General features: G+C 43.3%; 1 protein-coding gene and 1 long non-coding RNA gene across 4 annotated transcripts in view; one reads left to right on the forward strand and one right to left on the reverse strand.

The window, feature by feature from the left end:
- Positions 1-23556, reverse strand: part of RHOJ (ras homolog family member J) — a 48997-nt gene that overhangs the window by 17815 nt on the left and 7626 nt on the right. The window lies entirely within an intron of this gene.
- On the forward strand, positions 6098-21784 carry LOC125694430 (uncharacterized). Of its 2 annotated transcripts, XR_007377554.1 has the most exons (4): positions 6098-6226; positions 7814-7953; positions 13614-16959; positions 17141-21784. It is a non-coding gene; the product is annotated as an uncharacterized LOC125694430 (long non-coding RNA). The 2 variants fall into 2 exon arrangements; XR_007377553.1 differs by having other exon boundaries at positions 7814-16959.

The following is a 23556-nucleotide window of genomic DNA, read 5'->3' on the forward strand; positions in this document are numbered from 1 at the left end:
AGTTAAGGTGTGATGGGCACTGCTCTCAGACATAGGATTTTGCTTTGGGGTTGTGCTCTGGTGAGCCACGAGTTGGGCTCGATGATCCTTGTGGATCCCTTCGAACGTGGCATATTCTATGATTCTCTTCTGAGCTGTCATCCAGGGCAGTAACACCCTACACCCAGCCCTCTTGGTGTCAGAACATCAGATAACCTATTATTCCAGTTTCTGTCCTGCCAGAGTCTGATGGATTCCTAGAAATTCCTTCAGAAAGAGCAACCAAGGAGTTAAGCTTCCAGGTTAAGTAAATCAGGGATCAATTCAGACACCTCTAAGCTCAATTTCTGAAGCCTTTTCAGTTGCCTCAGACTGGCATTATGAAGCATATCTTTGTGTGCTCCCTGCAAACTCACATGAGTAAGGAACACAACCATGAAGTTGGACGGGGATGGAGGTAGATGGGGCAGGTTGATGCTGGTTGTGGACTCTCTCTAATGCTGCTTACATGGGTGGAGGAAGCACCATCTCTGTCTGGGACGTGTCTGTCTGTCTGTCTGTCTCCTGGCTCTGATACAATGGGGTGCACTGCTCTGCAATCAGTGACTGCATTGTGTGCTTGCTATGGCTTGTGGCAAAGCAAAGTGGAAGGAAAGAGGAAGTGAGTGTGGACCACAGAACTTTGGCCTACAACCTGAAGACACTGTTGAGAGGAAAAAAAAACCACATTACTTTTGCATTATGTGCTGGTATTTTTAGTGCTTTGAACAAAGGACCTTTTCTCTTTTCTCCGTGCTTTTCTTTTTCAGCCTAAAAGGCTGGGTAAAGCAGGTGAATTTTCACTCTAGAAAGCAGAGAAGATAGAAGAAGCTCAGCTGCTTTCACCTAGTGCACTTTGCCTTTTTCACAGATCTCAAGATTATCCAGAGCTCCAATCCAAGTGGAAAGAGGACAAAACCATTGCATGAAGCGGTGCCTCCACTTTGGCTGTAGGCTGTGTGTAACCGGGCAGGGAGCATCTGCAAGGATAAGGCTGTACAAACTCAGCCTCATGGGATGAAAAACAGCAGGAAAGCAATGCAGTTGCTGCTCTGTTCCAGGCTCAGCATCGTGGCACTTCCACCTTTGCCTAATGAGCAAACCATGAAAGTCTGACGGTAAAACTTTTCCTAAACACCAACACCACCAATTCAAAATCAAGCATAATCCCACCCAAAGTTTTCAGGGCTTTGGTTAAAATAGAATCTATGGAAGTGCTAGTGGTTCAGTGGCTGCAGGGAGATGAGCTCTGCCTGTGCCCATGCTGACCTGGTGCTGCAATGAATGTTCCATGATGTGGGACAATAAATATTATACATGTCCCTCTCCAGAGCCCACCACATGGCTTAGAGTGCAGAGGATGCTTTTCTATTGCAACTTGCCAGCAGCACACTCTATGTGTGTGTGTGTTTTTTGTTCTATGTTCCTTGGCCAAGTGACATTTTCCACAGATGGTGCCTGAGCTCAGTCTGCACCTGCACATGTATGTAAATGGGGCCACAATTATCCAGTTTGTTGGAACTGTTCTTGCAGCCTAAGCCCTTTTTTCCTCACTTCATATGCTTAGAGCAAAAGAATTTGATCTCTTGCATACACCAAATTTTTACTGCAATGGATGCACTACAATTACTGTCCTCTCCTACTGTACAAATCAAATTTGTTGTTCATTTATTTCCCCTTTGGCATACAGCCTCTTTGTTGTTGTTTTCTCAGCATTTATCATCATAGCCAAAAAGCAAGCTGCAGTATCTGGAAGCTATACCTACGTTATTAAATAACTCTGAGAATACTCACAGGGAGATGGGCTTTTTCTGGCTTGAAAAGCATAGCAGAGTGAAAGGGCTGAATTTCATTTTGCTAAGGTTCTTGCAGGAATACTAGAACAAATGGGCAGCTCTTTCTGTGTAATATAAACATAGATCTAAGTGCTTCCTGGTCCTCTTGGAGAATGAGTGTTTAGAAACATAAGTCTGGGGGTGGCTTCCTGGGTTGTTTCATCCTTGGAGTTGATTTAAATAGGTTGGAGCTTGAGGTGGCCATGGGAGGTGATTGAGTGACTGTTGACATTTATAAGGATTCAGGATCCTTGTGAATCAGAAACATGATTTGGAGGAGGGTGGAAAAGCTGAGGGCAAAGGTAGAGTTGCAGACTTCTCACATCACAGAATTTTTCCCTGCCAGCTGGCATAACTGCGCCACACAGTGCATATCTCAATGGAAATCCCTCTGCCCGAACTGAATGGATGCAGCAGAGATGCAGCTCAGTGTGGAGCGCGATGGACAGAGGTGTCTGGCTGATGGCAGTTTTGGCAGTTTCACTGCCCAGGCAGTGCTGAGTCTGGTCTGATGCAAACTGGCACGCTTCAGTGTGGAGGCTCATATGGCAAACATTGATGCTTGGCATGTATTCTTGAACTGTTTCCCTCTTAACTTGCCATACTTCTGTCTTTGCTATCTGTTTTTAATTCTGTCTCTGGTCCACACACAGTGAGATGTCTGCATTGTATCACAGAGGGACTGAATGATGCCTTGCCCTGAGTATTCAGACACCTCCTGCCATCCCAAGAGTCATGCAGCAGGTCAGCCTGGTGCTGCAGTGTGTAAGGTAAGATATTCTGGTGCTGATTTCCCCACACACAATTTTTAGTAAAATTCTGTAGTGTCTTTAGCCTTACCTAATGTAGAAAGATAAGCTGTCTCTAATCTACTTATTAGAAGATCTACAGCTCTGCAGGTCAATGAAGAGTCAAAAGCATCGTTTAATAGCTGACCTGTGTTGCTGGCCCCTGCCTGTAAGTGGGTTCTTGCAGGGAATCCAAAGCAGCTGCTTGGCAAGAATCGGTGATGTGTCTGTGCAAATCACAGCCTGGGGCCAGAGGCTGATTATTTCTGAGTCGGTGGCATTTTTTCCTTCCAGGAATGTTGTGTTATTGTGTCTGAAATGTTGTCTTTCTCCTGTGCAGTGACAGAGGCTGACCTTGCTCCCACTGCTGCTCTGGGGTCCTTGCTCACAAGGATGTGGAGGAGAGGGGATACTTCCCCTGGGTTTATTCTTAGTTCAAAATACTACCAGGAAAAAAACCCTGTAAAATCCCCACTGGGGAGGTTTATCCTCAATTACTGCTGTCTCATTTCCCCCCATCAAATTCCTCATGGACTTGTCATCAGCATTCATCTTGCTTGTGCGGTTGGTTCCGCCCTGACCCACACTGTTCCCTAGAGGGGAGGGGCATCCTTGTCTGAGTCAGATGAGCTCTGCTCACACCCTGCATCCTCCATGCTCTGATGTGTGCTTTGCAAGCACCAGCCGTGCTCAGGCCCACTGCAACACACTTGGCTGTATGCTGCACATTCACACTGCAGCACCTAGTTCTTGTTTTAGGCTGGATCGATGGGTTGAGGCCAATTGTAGAGGCTCAACAAGACCAAGTGTCAGGTACTGCACTTTGGTCACAACAACACCATACAGTGCTACAGGCGTGGGGCAGAGTGGCTGGAAAGCTGTGCGGAGGAAAAAGTTCTGTGGGTGTTGGCTGATGCTCGGCTGAAGTCAGCAGTGGTGAGTCAGCAGTGTGCCCAGATGGCCAAGAAGGCCAATGGCATCCTGACTCTTATCAGAAATAGTGCAGCCAGCATGAACACTGAGATGATGGTCTCTCTGTACTCAGCACTGGTGAGGCTGCACCTTGAGGGCTGTGTTCAGTTTTGGGATTCTCACTACAAGAAAGACATTGAGTTTGTGGAGCTTCTAGCCCAGGGATCTGCAGGACTCATGTTACAGAGCTTAGGTAATACTCACGAAACATCAGCTTTCTTTGTTGCAGGGCTTGGAAAGAAACAAGAGCACATTTTGGTGCTGGGTGAAAGATGTACAACGTTGTCTTCCTCCCATGACACCATAGGCTGCATTGAGATCATCTGCAAACTGCTTCTGCAGGTACCAACTTCAGAACTGCTTAGGGAAGGTTAGTTGCACAGGGGGACTTGCAAACAGCTGACACTTGTGCTGACAGGAGGGTAAAAAGACAATGAAACGTATCTGACAGGCACACTCTTGCCTTGCACAAGGCTCAGAGGAGAGCATTTGTCAGAAAGGATGCAGTGGGTACATGGCTGGCCGGGTTGTGCTGCCTGCAAAAAGGTCTGTGGTGTCTTCAAACGCCACTTACTTTCAAATCATGAAAAATGCTTAGAAGCCAGTGTTGATGCAAACAGAGCTAAAAAAAAAAATTATCTGGTAAGGTTCCACAGCTAAGCACTTTGGCACTAATCTTGTGGTTGGACATGTGTGGGCTTGTGTCCTTGCAGAGCCCCTCGGATTACAGAAGAAGCATACACAGGGTTGTAAACTACCTGTTTGGCTGAGATTTTGCTGGATAGGGTCTTAGTGTGAGGTTTTGAAAGGCAGCTGGATGATTTTAATCCATGTGTCCATTAATTTTCACCAGGAATTATAACGCATAGGTGACTTTTGACACTTTTGTCACTTTCTTGTTTACCAAGTATTGGGTGAATGTTTCAAATTTTCAGTTTTTTTCCAGCCATTCTCGCTCTTTCATCCCACTATAACCTACCTTGTTACCAGTCATTGGGGTTCAAATTTTCGTAGAATCATTAAGATTAGAAAAGACCACTAAGATAATCAAGTCTGACCCCAGCCCATCCCCACCATGCTTGCTGACCATGTCTCTCAGTGCCATACAGTCATGTTTCTTGAACACCTCCAGGAACAGTGACTCCACCACTTCCCTGGGCCCAGCTATTTCTGTAAACCCCTTGGCTTCAACTAGCTAGACACCAGCCAGTTATATGAGAAGCTTTGGATGGAAATACTTAGAAATCCATGGGATTTGCATAGGTTCTGCTCTACTGCATATGCACCGAATCTTGGTGAATCCAAAATTGAATGAGTCACCCAAAAATAAAAAAAAATTGTTTAACTGAATCTTGAATTTCGATCAGATCTTTCTAATGGCAAAACAAACATTAAATAATAGCTGAGTGGTTAGTTTTAGAGCCTGGGACCTGTGGTGTGTGTGCACTCAAGCTTTTTCTTGATGGTGATGCGATCTTAGTAAACACAGTTCCTACAAGGTTGGTGACAGTAACCCCAAGTCTTTTCAGTAGCAAAAGACAACTGCCTTCTTTGTTAAATACAGTGCTGCTAAAAAATGCCCCAGAAGTTTGTCCTGGTGGAGAGGCTGTTTTTCCTTAAATCAGTGCTCATGTCAGAGCTGTGCTCTCAACACACGTCTGCTCCTCAAAGGTCCCTTCACTTCCATGCCTTCCAAGGTCAAGCTTCAACGCGAGATTTGAAGATGTTAAATGTCATCAAACAGTGGGGCAGTTTGTTAAGCACGCTCAGAATCTAAGACAATTGTCTTTTTCTGCCCTTGCTGCACAAGCTTAAAAATGTAAAGAAATTCCAGCAACTTGCTAGCAAATTTAGTATTATCTGGCCTGCTCTTCTGATACAGCGACTTCTGCGTATGTGCCCAGTGTTCCCTGCCTATCACATGGGTTATATTTTCTGTTCTTTGCCATTGCAGCTTTTATTAAGTGTTTCTTGGGCTGAGTCCCGCTGAGTCAATGGAAAAGTACTGCTGCTGCACTGGAAGCAGGAACTGGCTGTTGGGTTCTTTCTAGTCTGAACTTGACACTGGCTGTAATTCACGACATATGCAGCAAGATGGGTAATAACAGTCCAGTGACAAGTGTTACCTTTTATTCTGACAAGGTAAATTAGTATATGTGTATGCGTGCCTATCTCCTCTGTGTTCTGTTGTGCTCTGCTTTCAGAGTTCCTTCTTTAGGACTGTAGTGATGCTTTGCACAGAAGATTTGAGAGTTGTAACTTTCAGTAGGAAAAGAAATGCTAAGCTTTGTCAGATGTTTGAACCAGTGTTTGAGGTCAGCTAGATTAGAGGAAAATGCTCGTTGAGAGTTCTGCCCTGTTAATGAATTGTAGCACTTTTGCACTCGTTAGATATCAGCCCAATATAGGCTGGCACTCCTGTGGCTATCTAGGGAGCATATGGCTAATGTGATCCAGCACCACATGACAACCAAGATCAGGACACTGGAACTCTCAGATCACCAGGGCTGAGTTCTCCCTTGCTTTGAAGGCGAGATCACGGGCTGCACGTAGAGATGAGTGAAGATGTTTGCTGTTAATCCTGTTGGCTGGGATGTGTTGGCATCACCCCAGGTGAGAGAGTTTTTGCTTATCTCACATGTGGATGAGGAAAGTAGGCCTAAAAGAAAAAAAAGTTCTGCAGAAAGAAGCCTTCAGAAGTACTAAGTGCTGGGGAAAGTGAATACTTATTTTCAGTTTGGAAAAAGGGATTCTGAGCTGTAGGCTGTGCACAGACATGTGCATCCTGCATCTGGTATACTGCAGAGACTCCATCTACTGAGATTGAACTTTGCAGAACATGAAAACCAGCCAATGCTTCCACTGTATAGCACATACTTAGGAAAATGGCTCTGTTGTACCCGGCTTTACATCTTTAATACAAAAAGACTGCATTGTACTTTCCAGGCACGGCCTGAATGCAAATTCATAAATATGGTTTATATGGCTGCTTTGCTTCCACAAGCTTTTTCTTACAGTCCCTACTTACTAAAATGTTAAGTCCTTCATTGAAATTCCACCTCCAGAAGAACAGCCCTCAATCAGCTGTCCCTGGGAAAACAGAGCAAGCTATGACAGCAGAAGCATTGTGATGAGCTTCCCCTGTGCTCTCTTGGCATTTACTGAAAATTTTCCATTATTTTGGATAAGGGGTCAGTGCTCCTCTGGAATCTCATTTGTGCTTTTGATTCTCTATTATCTATCAAAACATAGCATCATTTAAAACAAGCACCAGAACCAGAAACCAGCCTTTGGATAACTTGGGAAGAGCCTGTTTTAATAATATTTTTTTCAATGATTCTGTGACTCAGGTAGCAATGAGCTGCCATACCCGTCTGACCCTGTACATTTAGATATAAATTGTTTTTTACGAGATCAAAGACCTGCACGTTTTTTTCATGTTCCATCTTGCGAAGGCATAAATATCTGTTATATTTTGTCCTAAACATGGAAAAACAGAATCTGCTGTAAAGTGTGCCATGGATGTGACTATCCTTGTGTTTTGTTAGTGTCCTCACTGGGACTGATTTTGATCTAGAATTACTATCCTGTATTTCCCTTTTTTCATTTTTTTAAAAAAGATGTATTTTAAGGTGTCTCTCTATATGCACACAGTGACATCCAAGGACTTTCAGACAGACTTTTCAAACTTGCAGCTCTTGGTTCTCCTGTTCAATAGCACCCTTAACAGCACCTTGACATGCTTGTTGTCATTGCTGCTCTGACCTCAGTAATGAAGATCACTGACTCAAGCTGACTTTAATCCCTTCTCTGGCTGATTGAATCCCTCTCAGTTTGAAGAGATCCACCTCCTCTAGGTTTGATTTTGACAGAATTGCTTCCAGTTCCCATACTTAGAAGCAGATATCTTACAGTGATATCTTACAGTTGTAAAATTGATAACAAAGATGAGGAGAGAGGAAGAAAATATGAAGACAGAAGGGGAGGAGGCAGACAGTGCAGCAGACAATGCGGGCTATTGCCTAGCTTAATCAAACAGCTGCTTTTGGTAGCTAGGAGGTTACAGCAGATGTTTTACAAAGGCAGAATGTGTGTTTCAGTGTACAATTATATGCTTACAATGTAGTGATATGGATAATTATCACCATTTCAAAAATAAAAATCCTTCTTTATTTTTTTTCTTTTTATTTTGTTTTACAGCTATTTCGTGGTCATGAAGTACTGTCCTGCACCAGATCCTGATGCACTTACTGACTGTGAACATGACTGCAGACCCAGGACAGCCAAGTGCTAGCCCATACAACTGAGGTTGTCATGATCTGGCCCCATCGTCTCTTTCAGTGAGTGGCAATCTCTCCTCTGATCCATGTGGACATTTTTGTGAAGTGAAGTCCTTAATTTCAAGCCTTGCAGCTTGCACATGTGTGCCTGTCAGCCACCAGGGACTACTAAGATTCCAGTGAGAACTGGCACTTTTGATTTTCCTTGCCTTGCACTGGGAGATATATGAGAGTTTGTTTATGTGAGATTTGGGAGAACAAAGGCAAATTAAATCCCACCCTTCCAATAAGATATATATTTTTTCAACCTTGAAGTAAATTTTCTATGTCTGTGTGTTTTGGCTTTTAAACTCAATAGCCTGCAGGCATTCACCACGTCAGCAAAGAAATGGAAAGCTCATTATTACACTATTAGAAGGTTTAAGACTGAAAACCAGAGTCTATAACAACAGCGAATAGGATATCAAAGACATGTCCCTCTGCTTGATCCTTCCATGGAACTGGAGCTGGACTGATGCTGTGAAGGGTGTTTTGTTGTGCCTGCACACTCCCCAACCATTTCAGAATGTTGAGGTGTAATGGCTTCTTTTATTATTTAAATAATATTGTTTCATATTCTTATTTGGCCAGATCAGAAGAATCAAATCAGATAATAGCATGAGTTCTGGAGGCAAAGGAGTGCTATGAACGAGAATTCACTCCCTTTGCATTATTCATCTGAGCACTGCATCAGTGACACCGGTATGCCATGAGTTTCACAGGGCAGCTACCTCAGCACTATAACTGCCACACAGATCTCTCTATGCATTTTACTGGAAAAAAAAAAAAAAAAAGGCAAAAAAAAAAGGCATTGTAAATTTTGGCGGTTGGAGGTCATTTAGGCTATTGTGTGTATATGGCACTTGGATAAAAGGTTGCCTTCTTCTGTCCTGGGCTTCCTATTCTGATTCTCATTGGTCCCTTTGGACCATTATCCTGCTGATCTCCATCATATTTTTTCCACTAAATCCCCACCTGTGACGCTTGCACTACTTGAACTTTTTCCCTACAGGCAGTATTTTCTGAACACTCTTATTTTATTTTTTGTGACTTTTGGGGACATTTCCCATTTCCAGCATATCTTTCAGGACAATGCACTGAGCTGACTTGATGCAGAGCGATACAAATCCCACACGCTTGTACAGGACATGTTTCCACTCCTATGCCCCATTGTTTTAATCCTGCAGGATCCTTCCCCATGCTGAGGCAAGGGAAGGACCCTGCTGTGTGCAACTTCATTTTGCACCCATGTGAGCATTGTGCTTGCTTTGAGGTATGCAGGTTGCAGTCAGATGGGGACTGCTATTTTGGGGTAGGTATCGCCACCAAAAGCAAAATGAATCTGTCACAAAACCACTTCTACATCAGCAGCAATTTTAAGCCTTCATCTGCACATCTTTCCTAGGAATGAAGTTTCCTATATTCTGCACTGTTCATTCCCTAAGGGGAAAAATATCTGCTTGGAGCAGGTCCACAGGGGATTCAAAAATTTCCCTGAGGAATGCATCCCTGAGCCAAAAGCATCAGGTGCAGCTGATCACAGTCAGCCTGGGGCTGTTGAGGGGCTGGGAAGGTTGATGTGGGTTTTGGGCTAGAAGCTATAAGCAGGCAGTCTGGAGGCTGATAGTGCTGTCCAACCTGTACTCTTTTCTTGGATATGTGATTTTTGCCAAGGCTTGCAGAGGGTGCTCAGGGGGCTGTGCTGGTTAAGTGGAAACCACAGGTAACAAATCTCAGTTGCAGAAGGGAAGTGTATTGTTGAGTGGGGCCTGGATGTATGGGAACCTCCAACATTTTATATCATTTCTGTCTGCTTCAGATGAATATACTGATACTGACCTTTAAAAGGCAAAAGAGAGCCAAGCTGGCTGGCTTTGATTGCAGAGTTCTGCTGTTGCGTCTTGGTAGTCACAAGTGCAAAACACAATTGGTGCTTAGGACCAGTGATAAAACCCAAGGGAATGGCACGAAGCAAGCTGTGACGAGGGGGCTGAGATTGGATATCAGGAAGAGGTTCTTCACTGGAGGGAGGTGAACATGGCACAGGTACCCTGGGCCAATGGGCACAGCCCTGGGCTGCCAGAGTGCACGAAGTGTGTGGATAATGCTCTCAGACAGAGGGTTTGGGTTGTTCTGTGTGGAGCCACAGGTTGGACTCAATGATCTTCAGGAGTCCCTTCCAACTTGGGACATTTTATGATTCTTTGAACTTTGATTTTTGAGACATGGCAGTCACATATAAAAATTCTTTGGTCCTGGTGAGAGAGGCTGTGGTTCAGGGTGTTATCTCCCCATGGTTTGTTTCTAATGCTGTGATGTTTATTAGGAATTTCCAGGTGCCCTCTTGAGGCTTCCAATTGAGTTCTACTGGGACCCATGGCACTAACTGGTGTCTGAGCTTACACAGAAAACACAATGCTGGAATTTTAAGAATGAGACTTGCTGATACCAAATAGTACAGAGACTTTACATCATCTGTTAATGCCAGAAAATAATTTGATTTTCATTTCCACACTGGAAGACGGTTATATCTAAACCTTTAGCCCAGCCTACCCTTGATGAGCAAGCCGTGGTTCACACAGAACCAAAGTGGGAAGATGATCATTTCCACTCTCTGTAGGCTTTGGTTGTCTGTAATGAGACCTGATGAGGCACAAGAACAACATCATTTCATCTGTGTCTGAGTGCTTCGGCACAGACACAACACTGAATTGATGACAAAAGTGTGTGGCAGCAGTTACTGCCATGAGGGTTGTTTTGGGAGAAAACACAAAAAAAATCATTTAACTCCCTTCCTCACTGCTGTAAGTTAATTGGAACATGCTTTATTCCCAACACAATTATAAATTTAAAAATGAGTACAGCTGAAAAGAGGGACTGGATGGTGCACAGCACAGGCTGGAGCAGAGTTTACAAAAAGCTGCCTTTTAAATCTTATGCCTACATTCTGTTTCTCTCTGGAACAAAATACGATACTTCCAGCCTACAATATGAAGTGAGTCATAATATTGCCATTCTGCTCCCAGCATAATTGAGCATACCTATGGTATGAAGTGGGAGAAATATTTGGCCAAGAAGAAAGCTCCAGAATTTTATGTACTGTCAAGACGTGCTTAATAAATGGAGAGTATTATTTTCATATTGCGTAATTCAGACTTTCCTCATTCTGGGGTTGTTTCAGCAAAACATGCAAGTGTGTGCTTATCTTTAATTAGTGTTTAAGCCAAGATGGCTGTTAGCATACTTATAGGAAGGGACTTTTCAAAGGGCTGGGCTTCTATACATGCATGGAGGCAATTGTGTGCTTGCACCTGCATCGGGGCTAAAGGAACTCTTGCAGGTAGATGTGGAGGGTGGGTGTTAGTGACAAAAAGCACATATATTTGCCATGATATGTGGTCATTTATCCTGTGCTGCTGCTGTTTTCATAAGGACAGACTTCAGCGTCTCTGCTATCACCCATGTGAGCATGGACTCAGCTGGAAAAGCTTTAGGGCAGGGTATGAAGCCCTCATCCTGACAATGACAATGAGCACATTGCCTTCAGCAGGCCAGATTTCATTCCCTGCATGTGAAGAGGCTCTGAGACAGAGAGGAGTAATCATGTTGTATGTGGCTGGTTGTGAAATATTTTGGCAAAGGAAACGGGGCTTGATCTTGAACTCTTCCAGGTGAAAAATACAGTCAGGAGTGACGTGAACACAAAAAGGCAAGTGAGGCAGCTTGTGGGTGAATCTTTGGTCTATGACACCAATGATTTGGCCTCGATTCCTGCCCTCAGCTGTGTGACTTTCCTCATGCCAGTGTTTCCCTTCAAATTAAATGGGAGCATTGAAAAAAATTTGCTTTTAAATGAAGCTGGATGAACTCTCATATATCACTGTGGTCATACAAGAGACAATCCACGGGTTGAACTTAATGTTTATTTAGCATAGCTCACTCCTCTAAATTAACTGCAGTTATTATTATTAACTGCTGTGATGCCTGCTGTCCACAGGGCTTTCATGATCAAGAATATATGAAATAACAGTTGTTCATTTTATTTTTAAGCATTCAATAGCGTGCAGTGAGTTGTTTAACATTAGGCAGTGTGTGCGTTATGATGCTGTGCTCTCATATGAAGTGTGTTTTTTGACCAAACAGCCCAAAAATCTCTCTTGCCTTTCGTGATGAGAGCTCACAGAATCAGAGCACCAATGAACATTTGAACCCTCCAGAGTGTGAAGTAATAATGGCCAGCTGGTGTCAGTGAGCAAATGGATAAGATATGAGGATTAAATCTGATTTATACCACGCCACTGAGAACCTCTAAAAGACTGGTTTGGATTGGTTTTCAGAGGATTTCAGAACAATCTCTGCCCTTTCTAAAAAGCAACATTCCTCTGTTCTTTTTTCTAAAAAGCAGGATCTTTGGACTTCCAGTTTAAGAATAAATTCTGGAAAACAGATGGATCTACTGCTGCTGAGATCCTCTGGTCGAATTAAGAAGAGAAAACCAATAGGACATATATGCCTATATATAACTTGAAATTCCTTTCCTCCTGTTAAAACGATAAATTGTTATTGCTGTGCTCATGGGCAGCCTGCATTCTCCGAGCAGACTCGTTGTTGAACAGAGAGATTGGTAAAGTCAGATGTTTCCCAGGAAATGATGGTCAGTGATGGACTGGTACTCAGGAAGCCAACGATAATGTGATCTGGGTATGGAAAAAATGTTTGTCTTCTTGTAAACATAGGAAAACAGTGAAGACAAATTATTTTTTATAATTTTCAGTGAAGAAAAATTAATAATCATAATTAATCATGATTGTTATTATAAGCTTATGATTCCCTTTGTAATTCTTTAACAAACTGAAACAATAATTTGAAGAATATCAGAGGAGTATCCTTTGGAGCAGCTCACATCAGCCAGTGTTCCTTCTAACAAATTGGCTTTCCTCCACAATAATGTTTCTTCAGAGTTTTTTTTCCAGCCCTGTTCCTTTGGATGTATTGATTTCCCATAGGCTTGCATCTTCCTACAGTAAGATTTTTTTTGTGTTTGAAGTTGGCTACATGTCTGGGAAATACACACCCTTATGTTCCAAGAGGGCAGAAGGAGGTATTTCTAGAAATAGCAAAATGACAAACAAATAGTGAGAAATTTTGGTCTTGGCCACCTTACTATAAACTCAGCCCATAGGTCTTTTTTCAGAACTGAGGTTTCCCATCTGTCAATGGGTGGATATAAACTCCAGCGGATGTTGAAGAGACATCTGGAGTGTATCCATTGCACTTCCAGTGTCAGTGAGCATCACCCAGTTACCATATATTTTTTGCTGACCTAGGGGAATTTGTGGTCTTCCCTCCAAATGGGTAATGGCAAAAATTCTGATGTGTCTAACATCCTCTTCTGTGGCTATTAGGAGTCTCTGATACTGAGACCCCTGCTTAGTGCTTGTCCTCCCACAGCCAAGCTTAATGAGTGTCTTTTATAAGCTAATGGGTTGGGTGCTGAGGGATGAGCTCTCTGCTGTGCTGCAGAGGAGACCCTGATGTCAGTGACGGTGCCATTAGCAATGGGGGAACCAGAAAACTTCAGCTTTCAACGAAGCTGAATAAGTGGATTTGAACCACACTGGAACAAAAATGAGGACAGGAGATTTTCCTAGGAACCCAATGTGCTTCTTTTCAAAACTCAGCAACAGGATTTGAATGGGCTCTCAAGTTCCACATGGTGCCTTCAAAAACTCCAGCATAAGTTTTAAGGAAGAGAAAGAGAAGATTTTCCATCCTCCCACATTCCAAAGCACCCAAACAAGGAGGAAAGTCTTCCAGGCAGTCACATTTTTTCTACACCAGAAATGACTCCATTGTACAAAGCGAATGCCAAGGCCCAGGTTTGTTCTGGTCTTTGCACGTATTTTTCAAATCAGTGTTTATTTTGCCTGATCTGCCCTGACTTTCTGGTTCCTGTTTCTGTTGTCTCCCATTGTTGTTGGTGAACTTTGGCCCTTACCGGGATTATGGTGGAGTTGCCTTTGTTTGAGGAGGTACATGGGAGATTTTTCAATGCTGTTGTGCTGTGAGAAAAGGAGGGGCAGCACTTTTGGCTTTTCCATCCCATTCAACCCCTCTTATCTCCTCCTGCCTCTCCTCTGGGCTGTATTTCATCAGCAGCCATCCTGGCATTCGTGGTTGCCCCTTGCCCACTCTCCTATATTGAGGTGTGGAGCTGCCATGACCCTGCCCCATGCCAAATGCCATGTGTGTTCCCCTACTGACCAATCTCATTCTCTTCTGTACCCACTATTAAAATAGATGGAGGAAAATTAAGCTCATTTGCAACCATCTGTAATTAGCAGGGGTTACATCTCTGAGATGGTGAACAGCTTTAGGACCGTTGCCTTTGTTTAGCAGTGTGCATCAGTGCAAATGATATGGAGGAAAATTCCATAAAGCAGAAACTACAGGCACTCTTTAACTGCTTCTGTAAATTAATATAACAAAGCGAGCCAAGAAAAAAGTTCCCAAATGTGACTTCTTTGTAATCTGATAAGTCTTTGACAAAAATAAGTTTGGCCATTATTATTATATGAACATTTCCTTGCATCTCCTGCAAATATATAAGGTGAAAATAGATACTTGTTCTTGAGAAAATATCTATTGTGTGTCATAAATCCCTTCATTCTTATTTCCTTGAAGCTTAGGAGTTTGCACAGAAATGCATTAAGGAAATTGTCTACTTCTTTCATTTATTTTATTGATCTAATTACTGGCTTATGTTATATGCAATACATTCATTCACTTCAAAGGTTTCCTGACTTAGATGTGCTTGTACCCAGCTCTGTGAGTCTTCCAAAACCAGATGAAGCCAGCACTTTGTGTGAGTATATCTAATCTTAAAAAGGATTTCTTCAGGATCTATTATTTCCTCTCTATTCAGTATCAAAATATGTTTAGCACAATTTCATCATACTGAGTATCATCAGACAAAAAAAAAAAAAAAAGCTACATATGATGGCAATAGACATAAATATTTACAACTAGTAAAAACTCTGTCTAATTTTAGGTACCCACACCCACCACACTCACAGGGGAATGAAGCCAGCCTCTTTCAGATATGCTTTCAGCTCTCTTAAGGAAACAAATCCATTTGGACTCTTGGTAATGCCTTCTCATTACTTCTAATGGAACATGTAAAAAAAGGCTGCCCATATAGGTAAGCTAAATTCAGTGGTCCTCAGACAGCCCAAATGAATTTCTTCAGGTCAAATGTAATTCATAGGAACAGGATTTGGGGTCCTCTGCTGAGGAGGTCCTGGTGAGGACACACTGTTTTATCTTCTGGCTGATGGATGAATCTATCTGATAGCAGTGGCTTGGTTTGTTATTATGAGAGATAATAGAAATTCAGCTATATGGAAGGAACCTGAAAATGTGACCCTACCATAAGAGAGCTCAGAGGCTGGAATATAGGTTGTATTTAAAGATCAGAATACAAGCATACAACGTGATTTCCCTGTCTGTGATGATATCCTTCTAAATAATTCAGAGTATTTCAGAGGTCCTCTCCCATACATTTCCTGTGTAATCTGTATGCAGCATCAACAGAATGTGGCTACAGACATCTTCATCCACAGCCACTGCACATCACAGTCCTTGACCTGGTAACACAAACATTGGGTATCTGTCCCTCAAAGGTGCAGAACACTGTCTCCTGGAGGGAAGATGTGGTTTGAAAACTTTTGAAAGCACTTCGGCTAACTTGTTTCTTCTGGAAATCAAAGTTAATGTGGTCTTATTAGTTACATCATGGATTTACTGGACAGTAATGTGATAACAAAAGTCATCAAAGGAGAGAAGAAAAAAAACAAACAACTCTATAAGTAGCATGTCCCAAAGGAGAGAAGAAAAAAACCCATCAACTTTATAAGTAGCATGTCCCAGAAAGATTAAAGACACAATGATAGATACTTCATTCTGTTTCCTCTTTTCCAAAGCACTTGACTTGTACTGTCATTCTGTTTGCCAGGGCTTGCAAGGATTGCCAACCTCTTCCTGCAACCACTGCATCTCTTCATATTGAGGAAGTGTAAAACCACACCTGAGCTTGTACTGTTTGAGGCATTTTCCTTGGAATGTTTTTCTTTGTTATGCAGACTTTTCATTTAGAGGAAGCGGGAGGAAATCTGCCTTTAAAAAATAATGGCTACAATACAATTACTGTAAAATGAATAATAAAAGTAACCAACTAGTACTGGCCAGGGGGATGATAATTCAACTTTGCGACAACTTCTGAGGTTTTACAATTTGTTTTCATTTTACAATGGAATGAAAACAAGACCTTCACATATTATGTATTCAATTTAGGTCTTTCTTGCTGCATTGTCAGGAATAACCAGGGTGCCCTGGACCTCAAGAATTTGTCCTTCCAAGTATTTAAAAAATGCTTCAACACTGATGAATCAGCATATTCTCCTGGTGGGATAGTTCATTGTAAATGCTTTGGCCCGAACTTTGCTAACCCTAGAAGTTCAAAATGATGTCTTATGCCCTAAAACATATTACTTACAAATAACTTCTTTTGTTTTTTTTATGCATTATTTCCAGACTGTTTTCTCTAAACCTTTTCCCTTCATCCTCCATGGATGTACATCCATTTTCCACACTTATCCAGTTCTTTTCTCCTATTTTCCTCAGCTTTTCTTGTTTCTCATGCAGCTTCAGCACTTTTGACCTTCCGTAGCTTATGCACAAGAAGCAGTGCTAAGATAATGTTTCACGGTATGCTGTAGCAGAGGTTGGCTAGGAAAGAGGTGGCTGCTGGATGGACTCTACAACAGATAGTGGTCACTGCACAGCAGTCCCACAACCATCCTGCAAATCCCTGTCTGTCTGTTCTTTGGTTTTAATTCTTCTCAGATGGCATTTTCCATCAGGCAGAGCTGACATCCGTGAGAAGGCAGAAACATCTGCTCCCATGCCCTGGCCGGCTGCCGCCCTCACCAGCTCAGCAGCACTTTAGGAAACCAGAAGAGCCACACGGTAATAATTATCACTAAGTGCTTGTGGGGCAGCTGCTATGCATGCAATGCCTGTGGTTTGGGTTTGGACCCAGCTGGCTCATAGATGGCTCTGCAGGACCTACACCTAGTGCTGGCCAGCCCCATGCTCTGTGCTGCACACTTTGGAAATGAAATTATCTTTCTTTTTTCTAATGCTTCAGGTGGGAAGACCCTATTCTTCGAGGAGAAAACAAGCAGCGTGGAAAATAGAGAGGAAATGCATCAGTGCATTTTGAAAGATGGAAACAACAGCAGAAAGGAGAGCAAGAGGTGGAGTGACTTAACATCGTGCAAAGTACGAGGTGCTTCTGTAGATGTCTTTGTACGAATTGTTTCATGACCTATCATGAATCACCCAGGGACAAGATTCCCTTGTGTTCTCAGGAATTTCCACCCTACTGGGTGTAGTCTCAAAACACCATTTTCCTTGCAAAATTGTCTCACTCATTTTTCAGTCTTTTCTATTCATACATTTAAATAGGAAGCAGGGGGAAAGAAACTCAGTTGGGAGCAACATGTGGAGACAACACAAGTTATTCCTGTTTCACCATTTTCTTGGCATTGATTTCCTCTGTCAAACAATACTTCAAATTTGGGACCTCTGTGTTCGTACTCCCCGTTGCTTCTTACTTCCTTGGAAGCATCAGGAAGGACTTATGGTATTGCTACAGCAGCTCTTACAGGAAAAGAAATGAATTGAGAAACACACTTCAAATAATGGAAGAATGAATTATTTCACCATTTTAGCCATTTCCCAGGAGGGAGAGTAGAGGGAAGAAAATGCATTTAACACTCTAAAATATTAAAATAACAGGAACCACATCAACTTCACCCCTCTGGACTTCAACCAAACTGACTGATTTAGGTAAATTCCCGGTAGATCCAAGTGGCAAACTCCATCAGAGAATATTTCTAAGCATGGCAAGGGAATTTCTCTATACTAATGATATTATGAACTGAATCAGCTAATTTGGAGTTCTTTGGACTTAGGCCTGGTTTCTGGCAGAGTAGCAGAATATTTTTGAAATATGAACTCCCCCTTCAGTATAGAGTCCGATTCTGTTTTCGTGGACAGTATTCATGGAAAATCACTTTTCTGAAGCTGTATTTGAAATGTATTTTTTAATGAGAGATATTATTCCCTTGAACTTCTGGAATAGGCTTTAAATATTCACAGCAGTAACTAACAGGCAATGAGACGAAGGGGACTGTACTTGATTTCTGAGATTTACTGGTTACATATATAGAACAAAGCAAAGCAGCACACTTTCTAAATATTTAAATACAGCATACAAATACCATCCTGATTTTGTTCATGTTCTCACTGAAAATTTTAATGGCAGTTTTGCAGAAAGCAAAATACAGGCTACACTGAAAAGAAATTACAAGCAATTCTATAGCATCCTTTGTGTTTTGACATAGCAGTGAAGGTGTTTGGTAGTTCTAGCTAACTAAAAAGATACAATTACAAAATACCTGTTTGTGTAGGTGCAAGATCTTGAACCCTCATTGAAGTTGGTGTGCTCAAATGGAGCCATCTGGGAAGTGGGGTCATGCAACCCAACCTGTCAATATCAGCATTACTGTTTGATTTGAGTGGAAAACGTGGAGCCAAGTAGGTTGCCCAGGGAGGTGGTAGAGACTCCGTCCCTGAAGTTTTTCAAGAAACATGCAGATGTCACCTTGACTGCCATGGTTTAGTAGTATGGTTGTGATGGGTTAATGGCTGGACAAGATGATCATAGTGGTCTTTCCAACCTTAATGATCCTATGATTCTAAGCCAGAGGGCTTCACTTACTTCTACAAGCCATTTCTTGAGCAAAAAAATAGTCTCAGGAAGTGTATCTTAATAGAGAGAGTTTGTTCCACAGCTGAATTTCCCCAGTGGAAATGCCTCACCTTTTAAATGAAAAATCAGGTCTTTGTGTTTCTGCTGCTTGTTGCCACTGTGGTTCTGCTTATAAGAAGCATCTCAAGCAACTGGCCCCAAAAGTCAGGAAAGGACCTCAACTCTATGCCTAATTATTGGAGAAAAGCACCCTGAGGTAAACCAGCCTGTCCTGAAACAGAACTGGGGAGACTGCTCAGAAACAGAAAACGTCTGAGTTGGGAAGGGTTTAGCCTTTGAGGACAGAGCTGCTCAGAACAGCTGGATGGCTGCCCACTCTGGAACTGGAGCATGGGACAGTTTATAAACTTAAAGCAAATTTTCCAACCTTATGGGATTTTCCTTATGGTCTGTTCTCAGTGGAGCAGCATTATTATTGTAAATAGATGCTCTTTTTGTCCCATCTCCCAAGGGAAAAAAAATAATGTTATGTTTGAAAATGTATGTTTTTCCCACTCAGTACTGAAGCAGTTCCTTTCCATAAAGTCTGCAGAAACTGAGCTTTAGCAGATACTGTTAATATCGTTACTTCAAAGTTCTGTCTAAATGCCTTTGCCAAGGAGTCTTTAATAAAAGACGTGGCCTCTGTCCTCTTAGAATTGCAGGGGTTGGAAACTCATTCTTGTGAGTCATCTCGGGCGTCCTCCTGCAATGTGACAGGGCCTTTCTGTCCAGCCCCTCTGCTTTTAACTCTTTCAGATGCCTAACTGCTGGCTCCTGTCTCATCACAGGGATTGCTGTTTCTATCATAGACTTGTACACTGTCCCAAACCAGGAGCAAGGATGCAGCACTGTGGTGCTCTTCCCCGTCCTGCTCCCAAACCACCCCTGTCCTGACTGTGCCTCCTGTGCCACTCTATGGGAATATTTTTACAGCTGCCTCCCTCTCTCCTTTGGGAGTTTTCTTTTTTTTCCTCTTTTTTTTTTTCCCCTAGTGCTTCTCCTGTCAGTGAATGAGTTTTCCAGGCTTCTCTTCCCTTGAGACTGGTCAGCACTTTAAATATTTATGGAATCATTGCTGTGCCACTAACTGAGGTAGAAAGGTAACCCTGGGGCAATCACATTGCTGAATTTTTGGTGCACTGGACTCAAAGTAAGTTTGAGAAATTGCGCCAACTGTAACGTGGTCCCTCATGGTTCTCATGTCTTCTTTCCTGGGATAAGCACTTTGTGGCTGTAGGGATAGCTGAAGGCACCACTTGGTGCCACATCCGCTGCAGAGTGCAGATGGCCCTGTCTCATATCATGACTCTCTTTGCCCTTAGTGAAATCTGTTTAAGAGGAGGTTATTGCTCGTGGTCACAAACTTATGAGTATGTGTTCTACAGAGCAAGTATTCAGGAAAAGCCATCACTGCATAATGAGATCTGCATCCTTCTCAGCCAAATGTGATAGCAACCACAGAGCTGGACAGTATTATCAGATCCTCCTTCATGCTATGCTCACCTGGCTGTGTCTCTGAGACTGTAGAGACATGATGGATAGTGCTTGGGATTGCAATGAAGTGCAGTGATTCACTCAGTATTGGGAGAGGTTTCCAGTCCACCTGGGTACATGGGAAAGTCACTGGCTGATTAATAGTGCATGAGCATTTTAGCATATGTAGAATTTGCAAGTAAAGTTGTATTCAGCCAAGGCTGCTGGTAGCATGGCTTGTCTTGGGTGAAAGGCCTCTGAGTGTGAATAACAAATAACTGTGCACTAAATTCACTTCTTAAAAATTGAATATTTTAACTATTAGAAATTATTTTAAACCCTATTTTTCCAGAACTTATTTTGGGAAAAAGGAGAAGTGAATGGCCCTAAAAAGATACAGTCTGGAGCTCATCCTCATCTCAGTGACAAATTGTGAGGTCACAATTTATAAATCTTTAATTCCTCAGTATCTTATTCAGTAACTGGAAGACCCATATGTTGGCATACAAGAATTCTGATGTCTGTCCTGAGGCTGGTGAGTTATCACTCTAAAAAGCAGACTAGAAATATAATAACTTGGATTTTTTCATTGCAAAGATAAATAATAATTTGACAGGAGATGTCATTATTGTTTAATGGCTTTGTCTGAACAGAACAATTGAAGGAAATATGTTTGCTCTTCCTCATCCCTTGCCATTTCCATGATGTCATTGGGCTTGGCCCTAGCAACTGGAAAGTTAGAACAGAGGAAAGGACTACCTGCAGAGCAAAATGTACACAACAATGTATGGTAGCAATGACGAGCATCGCTGGCACTAAGATCTGTCTCAAGGTTTATGAAGAGAAGAGAAAATAACATGGAAACTAAAGGCATTTTGAGTTGGCTTAATCAGTAGGTAAACCATTTTAACTGTGACTCATTTACTAAAACACTGCCATGTCCTGCAGAAATGAAGAGGTTTGTACTTGTCTAGGAATTTTGATTGTGTAGACATTCTTACTACGTTTTTGGTGGGTTTTTTCCCCTTCATGTGGAGTATCTGCTGTTGAAAAGCATGTGCTTGGCTGTCCATGGGTGCCTGCTATGGCACCACCTTTATGTGGTTTCGACCCCTGGGGAACATAGTTGACCACATGTACTGAATAAACTATTGCTTTCAACACAGTGGCAGTGATGTTTAGTTCAAGCTGTAGAGATCTCCTTCAAGAGCCAAAGGTCAGTTTCAGTTTTGTTTTCCTCAGCTAATGTCACCTCCTGCAATATTACGCCCATAGGAAGACTGTTTTGGAGAAGAGGCTCACTTTTTCATCACTTCTACTGTTTACCCTTTTTCTGCCTCAGCCACCTCAGAACACATTTTGGTCTCGTCCTGACCACGAAGAGAGGCTCTTTTGTCAGCTCACTTTTATTACTGCTTGCAGAAGGCTTATTTTTCAATTATGGTAGCACTTGGTCTCCTCACATCAGGTTCAACCTCCCATTTTGCAAATCTTATTCAAATTTTCACAGAATCACAGAATCACAGAATCACCCGGGTTGGAAGGGACCCCAAGGATCATGTAGTTCCAACCCCCCTGCTTAGCAGGGCCACCAACATACATATTCAGATCAGGTTGCCCAGGACCCCGTCCAACCTGGCCTTAAACACGTCCAAGGACGGGGCATCCACAACCTCCCTGGGCAGCCCGTTCCAGGGCCTAACCACTCTCCTAGTAAAGAACTTCCCCCTAACATCTAACCTAAATCTTCCCTCCTTCAACTTAAAACCATTTCCCCTAGTCCTGCTGTTGTCAGCCCTTTTGAAGAGTTTACTCCCCTCCTGGGTGTAGGTTCCCTTCAGGTATTGATAGGCTGCAATGAGGTCACCCCGCAGCCTTCTCTTCTCCAGGCTGAACAAGCCCAACTCCCTCAGCCTATCCTCATAGGGGAGGTGCTCCAGCCCCTTGATCATCTTAGTCGCCCTCCTCTGGACCCTTTCCAAAATCTCTATGTCTTTCTTGTACTGAGGGCTCCACACCTGGACACAGTACTCCAGATGGGGCCTCACAAGAGCTGAGTAGAGAGGGACAATCACCTCCCTGTCCCTGCTGGCCACCCCTCTCCTGATGGAGCCCAGGATCCCATTTGCCTTTTGAGCTGCCAGAGCGCACTGCTGGCTCATATTCAGTCTCTCGTCCATCAGGACCCCCAGGTCCTTCTCTGCCGAGCTGCTCTCAAGGACCACTCCTCCCAGCCTGTACAGGTGCCTGGGGTTCTTCCGGCCCAAATGCAAAACCTTGCACTTTGCCGTGTTGAACCTCATCAGGTTCACCCGAGCCCAGCCCTCCAGCCTGTCGAGGTCCCTCTGAATGGCATCCCTTCCTTCCACCGTATCAACCGCACCACTCAGCTTGGTGTCGTCAGCAAACTTGCTGAGGGTGCACTCAATTCCCTCATCGATGTCATTAATAAAGATGTTAAAGAGCACCGGTCCCAAGACAGACCCTTGGGGGACACCACTTGTTACCGGCCTCCACCTGGACATAGAGCCATTGACCACCACCCTCTGTCTGCGGCCTTTCAACCAATTGCTTATCCATCGGGTCGTCCACCCATCAAATCCACTTCCCTCCAATTTGGAGATGAGGATGTGGTGGGGGACCATGTCAAAGGCCTTGCTCAGGTCCAGGTAAATGACATCAGTCGCCTTCCCTTCGTCCACCAATGCCGTCACTCCATCATAGAAGGCCACAAGATTAGTTAGGCATGACCTTCCTTTGGTGAAGCCGTGCTGGCTGTCTCGGATCACATGCTCATTCTTTATGTGACCGAGCATGTTGTCCAGGAGGATCTGTTCCATGATCTTCCCAGGCACGGAGGTGAGACTCACCGGCCTGTAGTTCCCCGGGTCCTCCCTGCTCCCCTTCTTGTATATGGGAGTGACGTGACCCTTCCTCCAGTCGTCCGGGACCTCACCTGACAGCCACGACTTCTCAAATATGATGGAGAGCGGCTCGGCAACCACCTCGGCCAGCTCCTTCAGGACCCTGGGATGCACGCCATCCGGCCCCATAGACTTGTATTCATTCAGTCTAAGGAGGCACTCTCGGACTTGCTCTGCCCTTACAGTGGGGAGGGATTTATCTCCTCGGTCCCCACATAGAGGTTTGGGGATGCAGGGTTCAGGGACGTGAAAAAGACTAGAATCCTGGCCACCAGTGAAGACCGAGGTGAAGAACTCATTCAGCACCTCGGCTTTCTCTTCATCTGTTGAAGCCAGTTCTCCTTTTAA

This window comes from Lagopus muta, chromosome 6 (assembly GCF_023343835.1).
Source record: "Lagopus muta isolate bLagMut1 chromosome 6, bLagMut1 primary, whole genome shotgun sequence".
Taxonomy (NCBI): domain Eukaryota; kingdom Metazoa; phylum Chordata; class Aves; order Galliformes; family Phasianidae; genus Lagopus; species Lagopus muta.